Source organism: Salminus brasiliensis, chromosome 24 (assembly GCF_030463535.1).
Source record: "Salminus brasiliensis chromosome 24, fSalBra1.hap2, whole genome shotgun sequence".
In the NCBI taxonomy this organism is placed as follows: Eukaryota; Metazoa; Chordata; class Actinopteri; order Characiformes; family Bryconidae; genus Salminus; species Salminus brasiliensis.
The window spans coordinates 23,231,317-23,240,153 of NC_132901.1; the positions used below are offsets into that span (position 1 = coordinate 23,231,317).

General features: G+C 41.0%; 14 non-coding genes across 14 annotated transcripts; all 14 read left to right on the forward strand.

The window, feature by feature from the left end:
- Positions 1–238: 238 nt before the first annotated feature.
- On the forward strand, positions 239–310 carry trnaq-uug (transfer RNA glutamine (anticodon UUG)). Its single transcript has one exon. It is a non-coding gene; the product is annotated as a tRNA-Gln (tRNA).
- A 1,014-nt stretch (positions 311–1,324) lies between these two features.
- trnaq-cug (transfer RNA glutamine (anticodon CUG)) lies at positions 1,325–1,396 on the forward strand. The gene has a single exon. It is a non-coding gene; the product is annotated as a tRNA-Gln (tRNA).
- A 266-nt stretch (positions 1,397–1,662) lies between these two features.
- On the forward strand, positions 1,663–1,734 carry trnaq-uug (transfer RNA glutamine (anticodon UUG)). Its single transcript has one exon. It is a non-coding gene; the product is annotated as a tRNA-Gln (tRNA).
- Positions 1,735–2,749: 1,015 nt separating this feature from the next.
- Positions 2,750–2,821, forward strand: trnaq-cug (transfer RNA glutamine (anticodon CUG)). Its single transcript has one exon. It is a non-coding gene; the product is annotated as a tRNA-Gln (tRNA).
- Positions 2,822–2,944: 123 nt separating this feature from the next.
- On the forward strand, positions 2,945–3,016 carry trnaq-cug (transfer RNA glutamine (anticodon CUG)). Its single transcript has one exon. It is a non-coding gene; the product is annotated as a tRNA-Gln (tRNA).
- A 267-nt stretch (positions 3,017–3,283) lies between these two features.
- trnaq-uug (transfer RNA glutamine (anticodon UUG)) lies at positions 3,284–3,355 on the forward strand. The gene has a single exon. It is a non-coding gene; the product is annotated as a tRNA-Gln (tRNA).
- Positions 3,356–4,370: 1,015 nt separating this feature from the next.
- On the forward strand, positions 4,371–4,442 carry trnaq-cug (transfer RNA glutamine (anticodon CUG)). The gene has a single exon. It is a non-coding gene; the product is annotated as a tRNA-Gln (tRNA).
- A 123-nt stretch (positions 4,443–4,565) lies between these two features.
- On the forward strand, positions 4,566–4,637 carry trnaq-cug (transfer RNA glutamine (anticodon CUG)). The gene has a single exon. It is a non-coding gene; the product is annotated as a tRNA-Gln (tRNA).
- A 267-nt stretch (positions 4,638–4,904) lies between these two features.
- On the forward strand, positions 4,905–4,976 carry trnaq-uug (transfer RNA glutamine (anticodon UUG)). Its single transcript has one exon. It is a non-coding gene; the product is annotated as a tRNA-Gln (tRNA).
- Positions 4,977–5,991: 1,015 nt separating this feature from the next.
- trnaq-cug (transfer RNA glutamine (anticodon CUG)) lies at positions 5,992–6,063 on the forward strand. Its single transcript has one exon. It is a non-coding gene; the product is annotated as a tRNA-Gln (tRNA).
- Positions 6,064–6,186: 123 nt separating this feature from the next.
- trnaq-cug (transfer RNA glutamine (anticodon CUG)) lies at positions 6,187–6,258 on the forward strand. Its single transcript has one exon. It is a non-coding gene; the product is annotated as a tRNA-Gln (tRNA).
- A 267-nt stretch (positions 6,259–6,525) lies between these two features.
- Positions 6,526–6,597, forward strand: trnaq-uug (transfer RNA glutamine (anticodon UUG)). Its single transcript has one exon. It is a non-coding gene; the product is annotated as a tRNA-Gln (tRNA).
- Positions 6,598–7,612: 1,015 nt separating this feature from the next.
- Positions 7,613–7,684, forward strand: trnaq-cug (transfer RNA glutamine (anticodon CUG)). The gene has a single exon. It is a non-coding gene; the product is annotated as a tRNA-Gln (tRNA).
- Positions 7,685–7,807: 123 nt separating this feature from the next.
- Positions 7,808–7,879, forward strand: trnaq-cug (transfer RNA glutamine (anticodon CUG)). Its single transcript has one exon. It is a non-coding gene; the product is annotated as a tRNA-Gln (tRNA).
- Positions 7,880–8,837: the final 958 nt, after the last annotated feature.

Sequence of the window (8,837 nt, forward strand, 5' to 3'; positions counted from 1 at the left end):
CAGGACCTCTGCAAGTGGAGTGGAGAATATTCTGGTGAAGATTACTCCCGACCATATTGCTTGAGACTGACCTTTAACACCCTCAACCTATAGGTATCAGGAGGTATGCTATTTAAAACCTTGGATGTTTCTAATTGAAATTCCAATGGAATAAACAGGCACAATAGGCATCGGTTTTTGCATCTAAACATTAGTAAGTGAAACTTTGGGGATAATACATGTGACCAGCATGCAAGTTGGTTCCATGGTGTAATGGTTAGCACTCTGGACTTTGAATCCAGTGATCCGAGTTCAAATCTCGGTGGAACCTGTAATTATTAATTTGTCGCCACCCGCAGACGGGACGTATTTGTAGTAAAGTAAAATAATAATTAAATCAAACTTTGCGATGTAATGGAATACACTCGTGTATCATCTGCTGAAAGCTCCTTCAGCTGCTGCTCGAAGCTGTTCATTCCCATTCATAGTGTGTAAACAAAGACAGAGATTTGTGTTTTGGAACAATATGTATCATGACTGCAAAAATGCAGAGAAGGTAAACGAATATACTGTTTTTGAATCGCATACAAACCGGATCCCTGGAAATAGATGTTAAGGAAGAGGCATCAACATGGACGAAACTGCACTTTTGTTGCCAAAACACTCACGCATCTTTGTGTCGACGTTTCTCCCGACACTGTCAGAAGAGGATCTGTAGAAACAAACTTTGAGGGTTTCTGGGCGCACTCACGATTGAGCTGCTCCTTGAACCACAGCGTGCATGCGAACGGGAGAGGAAGAGAAGGAGAACGTGCGAGTGAAAGAGCAAGCAAGCGAGAGAGTGGATGGAGTGGGAAAGAATGCGCGAGAGGAAGAGATCACGCTGTAGAAAACTAACGCGAGCCCGACGCTCAGTTGACAAACAACGGAACATTTATTTAACATAAAGATACCAATGACATAATCAGTATATTTGTACGAAACAATAAACAAATAAATAATATTCACTATATTACGCTAAATTATTCAGCCTCTTTTGCGAACTTGTTGGCTAGTTGCAAAACAAAAAAAAAACAGACCAATTTAAATAACTCAACACAACTAATATAACAAGTGCTTTCTCCAAATCCAATCCCTGAAAAGCTGAACAGCCATACTAAAAATGCGACTGTCAAGAGAAAACAATGCAGGAAAGTTAAGAATGGCCTCAAATTGAGAATAGTCACGTCACACTGATTGACCGTCACATATCAGGCACAACAGGTCTTAGTTTTTCATTAAAAAATGAAACACTACGTGAGTAAGAAGCTGTCTTGCCTAAAACAATATCCTTACAGGCACGTGAGGTTCCATGGTGTAATGGTTAGCACTCTGGACTCTGAATCCAGCGATCCGAGTTCAAATCTCGGTGGAACCTAGATCCATTTTTTGGCCCCACCTGCTAACAGGACCTCTGCAAGTGGAGTGGAGAATATTCTGGTGAAGATTACTCCCGACCATATTGCTTGAGACTGACCTTTAACACCCTCAACCTATAGGTATCAGGAGGTATGCTATTTAAAACCTTGGATGTTTCTAATTGAAATTCCAATGGAATAAACAGGCACAATAGGCATCGGTTTTTGCATCTAAACATTAGTAAGTGAAACTCTGGGGATAATACATGTGACCAGCATGCAAGTTGGTTCCATGGTGTAATGGTTAGCACTCTGGACTTTGAATCCAGTGATCCGAGTTCAAATCTCGGTGGAACCTGTAAATGTTTATTTGTTGCCACCCGCGGACAGGACGTATTTGTAGTAAAGTAAAATAATAATTAAATAAAAATTTGCGATGTAATGGATACACTCGTGTATCCTCTGCTGAAAGCTCCTTCAGCTGCTGCTCGAAGCTGTTCATTCCCTTTCATAGTGTGTAAACAAAGACAGAGATTTGTGTTTTGGAACAATATGTATCATGACTGCAAAAATGCAGAGAAGGTAAACGAATATACTGTTTTTGAATCGCATACAAACCGGATCCCTGGAAACAGATGTTAAGGAAGAGGGATCAACATGGACGAAACTGCACTTTTGTTGCCAAAACACTCACGCATCTTTGTGTCGACGTTTCTCCCGACACTGTCAGAAGAGGATCTGTAGAAACAAACTTTGAGGGTTTCTGGGCGCACTCACGATTGAGCTGCTCCATGAACCACAGCGTGCACGCGAACGGGAGAGGAAGGGAAGGAGAACGTGCGAGTGAAAGAGCAAGCAAGAGAGAGAGTGGATGGAGTGGGAAAGAGTGCGCGAGAGGAAGAGATCACGCTGTAGAAAACTATCGCGAGCCCGACGCTCAGTTGACAAACAACGGAACATTTATTTAACATAAAGATACCAATGACATAATCAGTATATTTGTACGAAACAATAAACAAAGAAATAATATTCACTATATTACGCTAAATTATTCAGCCTCTTTTGCGAACTTGTTGGCTCTTTGCAAAACAAACAAAAAAAACAGACCAATTTAAATAACTCAACACAACTAATATAACAACTGCTTTCTCCAAATCCAATCCCTGAAAAGCTGAACAGCCATACTAAAAATGCGACTGTCAAGAGACAACAATGTAGGAAAATTAAGAATGGCCTCAAATTGAGAATAGTCACGTCACACTGATTGACCGTCACATATCAGGCACAACAGGTCTTAGTTTTTCATCAAAAAATAAAACACTAAGTGAGTAAGAAGCTGTCTTGCCTAAAACAATATCGTTACAAGCAAGTTAGGTTCCATGGTGTAATGGTTAGCACTCTGGACTCTGAATCCAGCGATCCGAGTTCAAATCTCGGTGGAACCTAATTGGATTTATTTGTTTAAATTTAAGTAGTAAGAAATAAATGGAAAGTGTTGCAAATTCCGCTGGACTGGTATACTTAGAATAGTCACGTTCCATTGATTTTCCATCCAGTGCCTCATGCGTGGTTCCATGGTGTAATGGTTAGCACTCTGGACTCTGAATCCAGCGATCCGAGTTCAAATCTCGGTGGAACCTAGATGCATTTCTGTGGCCCCACCTGCTAACAGGACCTCTGCAAGTGGAGTGGAGAATATTCTGGTGAAGATTACTCCCGACCATATTGCTTGAGACTGACCTTTAACACCCTCAACCTATAGGTATCAGGAGGTATGCTATTTAAAACCTTGGATGTTTCTAATTGAAATTCCAATGGAATAAACAGGCACAATAGGCATCGGTTTTTGCATCTAAACATTAGTAAGTGAAACTCTGGGGATAATACATGTGACCAGCATGCAAGTTGGTTCCATGGTGTAATGGTTAGCACTCGGGACTTTGAATCCAGTGATCCGAGTTCAAATCTCGGTGGAACCTGTAAATGTTTATTTGTTGCCACCCGCGGACGGGACGTATTTGTAGTAAAGTAAAATAATAATTAAATAAAAATTTGCGATGTAATGGATACACTCGTGTATCCTCTGCTGAAAGCTCCTTCAGCTGCTGCTCGAAGCTGTTCATTCCCTTTCATAGTGTGTAAACAAAGACAGAGATTTGTGTTTTGGAACAATATGTATCATGACTGCAAAAATGCAGAGAAGGTAAACGAATATACTGTTTTTGAATCGCATACAAACCGGATCCCTGGAAACAGATGTTAAGGAAGAGGGATCAACATGGACGAAACTGCACTTTTGTTGCCAAAACACTCACGCATCTTTGTGTCGACGTTTCTCCCGACACTGTCAGAAGAGGATCTGTAGAAACAAACTTTGAGGGTTTCTGGGCGCACTCACGATTGAGCTGCTCCATGAACCACAGCGTGCACGCGAACGGGAGAGGAAGGGAAGGAGAACGTGCGAGTGAAAGAGCAAGCAAGAGAGAGAGTGGATGGAGTGGGAAAGAGTGCGCAAGAGGAAGAGATCACGCTGTAGAAAACTATCGCGAGCCCGACGCTCAGTTGACAAACAACGGAACATTTATTTAACATAAAGATACCAATGACATAATCAGTATATTTGTACGAAACAATAAACAAAGAAATAATATTCACTATATTACGCTAAATTATTCAGCCTCTTTTGCGAACTTGTTGGCTCTTTGCAAAACAAACAAAAAAAACAGACCAATTTAAATAACTCAACACAACTAATATAACAAGTGCTTTCTCCAAATCCAATCCCTGAAAAGCTGAACAGCCATACTAAAAATGCGACTGTCAAGAGACAACAATGTAGGAAAATTAAGAATGGCCTCAAATTGAGAATAGTCACGTCACACTGATTGACCGTCACATATCAGGCACAACAGGTCTTAGTTTTTCATCAAAAAATAAAACACTAAGTGAGTAAGAAGCTGTCTTGCCTAAAACAATATCGTTACAAGCAAGTTAGGTTCCATGGTGTAATGGTTAGCACTCTGGACTCTGAATCCAGCGATCCGAGTTCAAATCTCGGTGGAACCTAATTGGATTTATTTGTTTAAATTTAAGTAGTAAGAAATAAATGGAAAGTGTTGCAAATTCTGCTGGACTGGTATACTTAGAATAGTCACGTTCCATTGATTTTCCATCCAGTGTCTCATGCGTGGTTCCATGGTGTAATGGTTAGCACTCTGGACTCTGAATCCAGCGATCCGAGTTCAAATCTCGGTGGAACCTAGATGCATTTCTGTGGCCCCACCTGCTAACAGGACCTCTGCAAGTGGAGTGGAGAATATTCTGGTGAAGATTACTCCCGACCATATTGCTTGAGACTGACCTTTAACACCCTCAACCTATAGGTATCAGGAGGTATGCTATTTAAAACCTTGGATGTTTCTAATTGAAATTCCAATGGAATAAACAGGCACAATAGGCATCGGTTTTTGCATCTAAACATTAGTAAGTGAAACTCTGGGGATAATACATGTGACCAGCATGCAAGTTGGTTCCATGGTGTAATGGTTAGCACTCGGGACTTTGAATCCAGTGATCCGAGTTCAAATCTCGGTGGAACCTGTAAATGTTTATTTGTTGCCACCCGCGGACGGGACGTATTTGTAGTAAAGTAAAATAATAATTAAATAAAAATTTGCGATGTAATGGATACACTCGTGTATCCTCTGCTGAAAGCTCCTTCAGCTGCTGCTCGAAGCTGTTCATTCCCTTTCATAGTGTGTAAACAAAGACAGAGATTTGTGTTTTGGAACAATATGTATCATGACTGCAAAAATGCAGAGAAGGTAAACGAATATACTGTTTTTGAATCGCATACAAACCGGATCCCTGGAAACAGATGTTAAGGAAGAGGGATCAACATGGACGAAACTGCACTTTTGTTGCCAAAACACTCACGCATCTTTGTGTCGACGTTTCTCCCGACACTGTCAGAAGAGGATCTGTAGAAACAAACTTTGAGGGTTTCTGGGCGCACTCACGATTGAGCTGCTCCATGAACCACAGCGTGCACGCGAACGGGAGAGGAAGGGAAGGAGAACGTGCGAGTGAAAGAGCAAGCAAGAGAGAGAGTGGATGGAGTGGGAAAGAGTGCGCAAGAGGAAGAGATCACGCTGTAGAAAACTATCGCGAGCCCGACGCTCAGTTGACAAACAACGGAACATTTATTTAACATAAAGATACCAATGACATAATCAGTATATTTGTACGAAACAATAAACAAAGAAATAATATTCACTATATTACGCTAAATTATTCAGCCTCTTTTGCGAACTTGTTGGCTCTTTGCAAAACAAACAAAAAAAACAGACCAATTTAAATAACTCAACACAACTAATATAACAAGTGCTTTCTCCAAATCCAATCCCTGAAAAGCTGAACAGCCATACTAAAAATGCGACTGTCAAGAGACAACAATGTAGGAAAATTAAGAATGGCCTCAAATTGAGAATAGTCACGTCACACTGATTGACCGTCACATATCAGGCACAACAGGTCTTAGTTTTTCATCAAAAAATAAAACACTAAGTGAGTAAGAAGCTGTCTTGCCTAAAACAATATCGTTACAAGCAAGTTAGGTTCCATGGTGTAATGGTTAGCACTCTGGACTCTGAATCCAGCGATCCGAGTTCAAATCTCGGTGGAACCTAATTGGATTTATTTGTTTAAATTTAAGTAGTAAGAAATAAATGGAAAGTGTTGCAAATTCTGCTGGACTGGTATACTTAGAATAGTCACGTTCCATTGATTTTCCATCCAGTGTCTCATGCGTGGTTCCATGGTGTAATGGTTAGCACTCTGGACTCTGAATCCAGCGATCTGAGTTCAAATCTCGGTGGAACCTAGATGCATTTCTGTGGCCCCACCTGCTAACAGGACCTCTGCAAGTAGAGTGGAGAATATTCTGGTGAAGATTACTCCCGACCATATTGCTTGAGACTGACCTTTAACACCCTCAACCTATAGGTATCAGGAGGTATGCTATTTAAAACCTTGGATGTTTCTAATTGAAATTCCAATGGAATAAACAGGCACAATAGGCATCGGTTTTTGCATCTAAACATTAGTAAGTGAAACTCTGGGGATAATACATGTGACCAGCATGCAAGTTGGTTCCATGGTGTAATGGTTAGCACTCGGGACTTTGAATCCAGTGATCCGAGTTCAAATCTCGGTGGAACCTGTAAATGTTTATTTGTTGCCACCCGCGGACGGGACGTATTTGTAGTAAAGTAAAATAATAATTAAATAAAAATTTGCGATGTAATGGATACACTCGTGTATCCTCTGCTGAAAGCTCCTTCAGCTGCTGCTCGAAGCTGTTCATTCCCTTTCATAGTGTGTAAACAAAGACAGAGATTTGTGTTTTGGAACAATATGTATCATGACTGCAAAAATGCAGAGAAGGTAAACGAATATACTGTTTTTGAATCGCATACAAACCGGATCCCTGGAAACAGATGTTAAGGAAGAGGGATCAACATGGACGAAACTGCACTTTTGTTGCCAAAACACTCACGCATCTTTGTGTCGACGTTTCTCCCGACACTGTCAGAAGAGGATCTGTAGAAACAAACTTTGAGGGTTTCTGGGCGCACTCACGATTGAGCTGCTCCATGAACCACAGCGTGCACGCGAACGGGAGAGGAAGGGAAGGAGAACGTGCGAGTGAAAGAGCAAGCAAGAGAGAGAGTGGATGGAGTGGGAAAGAGTGCGCAAGAGGAAGAGATCACGCTGTAGAAAACTATCGCGAGCCCGACGCTCAGTTGACAAACAACGGAACATTTATTTAACATAAAGATACCAATGACATAATCAGTATATTTGTACGAAACAATAAACAAAGAAATAATATTCACTATATTACGCTAAATTATTCAGCCTCTTTTGCGAACTTGTTGGCTCTTTGCAAAACAAACAAAAAAAACAGACCAATTTAAATAACTCAACACAACTAATATAACAAGTGCTTTCTCCAAATCCAATCCCTGAAAAGCTGAACAGCCATACTAAAAATGCGACTGTCAAGAGACAACAATGTAGGAAAATTAAGAATGGCCTCAAATTGAGAATAGTCACGTCACACTGATTGACCGTCACATATCAGGCACAACAGGTCTTAGTTTTTCATTAAAAAATAAAACACTAAGTGAGTAAGAAGCTGTCTTGCCTAAAACAATATCGTTACAAGCAAGTTAGGTTCCATGGTGTAATGGTTAGCACTCTGGACTCTGAATCCAGCGATCCGAGTTCAAGTCTCGGTGGAACCTAATTGGATTTATTTGTTTAAATTTAAGTAGTAAGAAATAAATGGAAAGTGTTGAAAATTCTGCTGGACTGGTATACTTAGAATAGTCACGTTCCATTGATTTTCCATCCAGTGCCTCATGCGTGGTTCCATGGTGTAATGGTTAGCACTCTGGACTCTGAATCCAGCGATCCGAGTTCAAATCTCGGTGGAACCTAGATGCATTTCTGTGGCCCCACCTGCTAACAGGACCTCTGCAAGTGGAGTGGAGAATATTCTGGTGAAGATTACTCCCGACCATATTGCTTGAGACTGACCTTTAACACCCTCAACCTATAGGTATCAGGAGGTATGCTATTTAAAACCTTGGATGTTTCTAATTGAAATTCCAATGGAATAAACAGGCACAATATGCATCGGTTTTTGCATCTAAACATTAGTAAGTGAAACTCTGGGGATAATACATGTGACCAGCATGCAAGTTGGTTCCATGGTGTAATGGTTAGCACTCGGGACTTTGAATCCAGTGATCCGAGTTCAAATCTCGTGGAACCTGTGAATGTTTATTTGTTGCCACCCGCGGACGGGACGTATTTGTAGTAAAGTAAAATAATAATTAAATAAAAATTTGCGATGTAATGGATACACTCGTGTATCCTCTGCTGAAAGCTCCTTCAGCTGCTGCTCGAAGCTGTTCATTCCCTTTCATAGTGTGTAAACAAAGACAGAGATTTGTGTTTTGGAACAATATGTATCATGACTGCAAAAATGCAGAGAAGGTAAACAAATATACTGTTTTTGAATCGCATACAAACCGGATCCCTGGAAACAGATGTTAAGGAAGAGGGATCAACATGGACGAAACTGCACTTTTGTTGCCAAAACACTCACGCATCTTTGTGTCGACGTTTCTCCCGACACTGTCAGAAGAGGATCTGTAGAAACAAACTTTGAGGGTTTCTGGGCGCACTCACGATTGAGCTGCTCCATGAACCACAGCGTGTACGCGAACGGGAGAGGAAGGGAAGGAGAACGTGCGAGTGAAAGAGCAAGCAAGAGAGAGAGTGGATGGAGTGGGAAAGAGTGCGCGAGAGGAAGAGATCACGCTGTAGAAAACTATCGCGAGCCCGACGCTCAGTTGACAAACAACGGAACATTTATTTAACATAAAGATA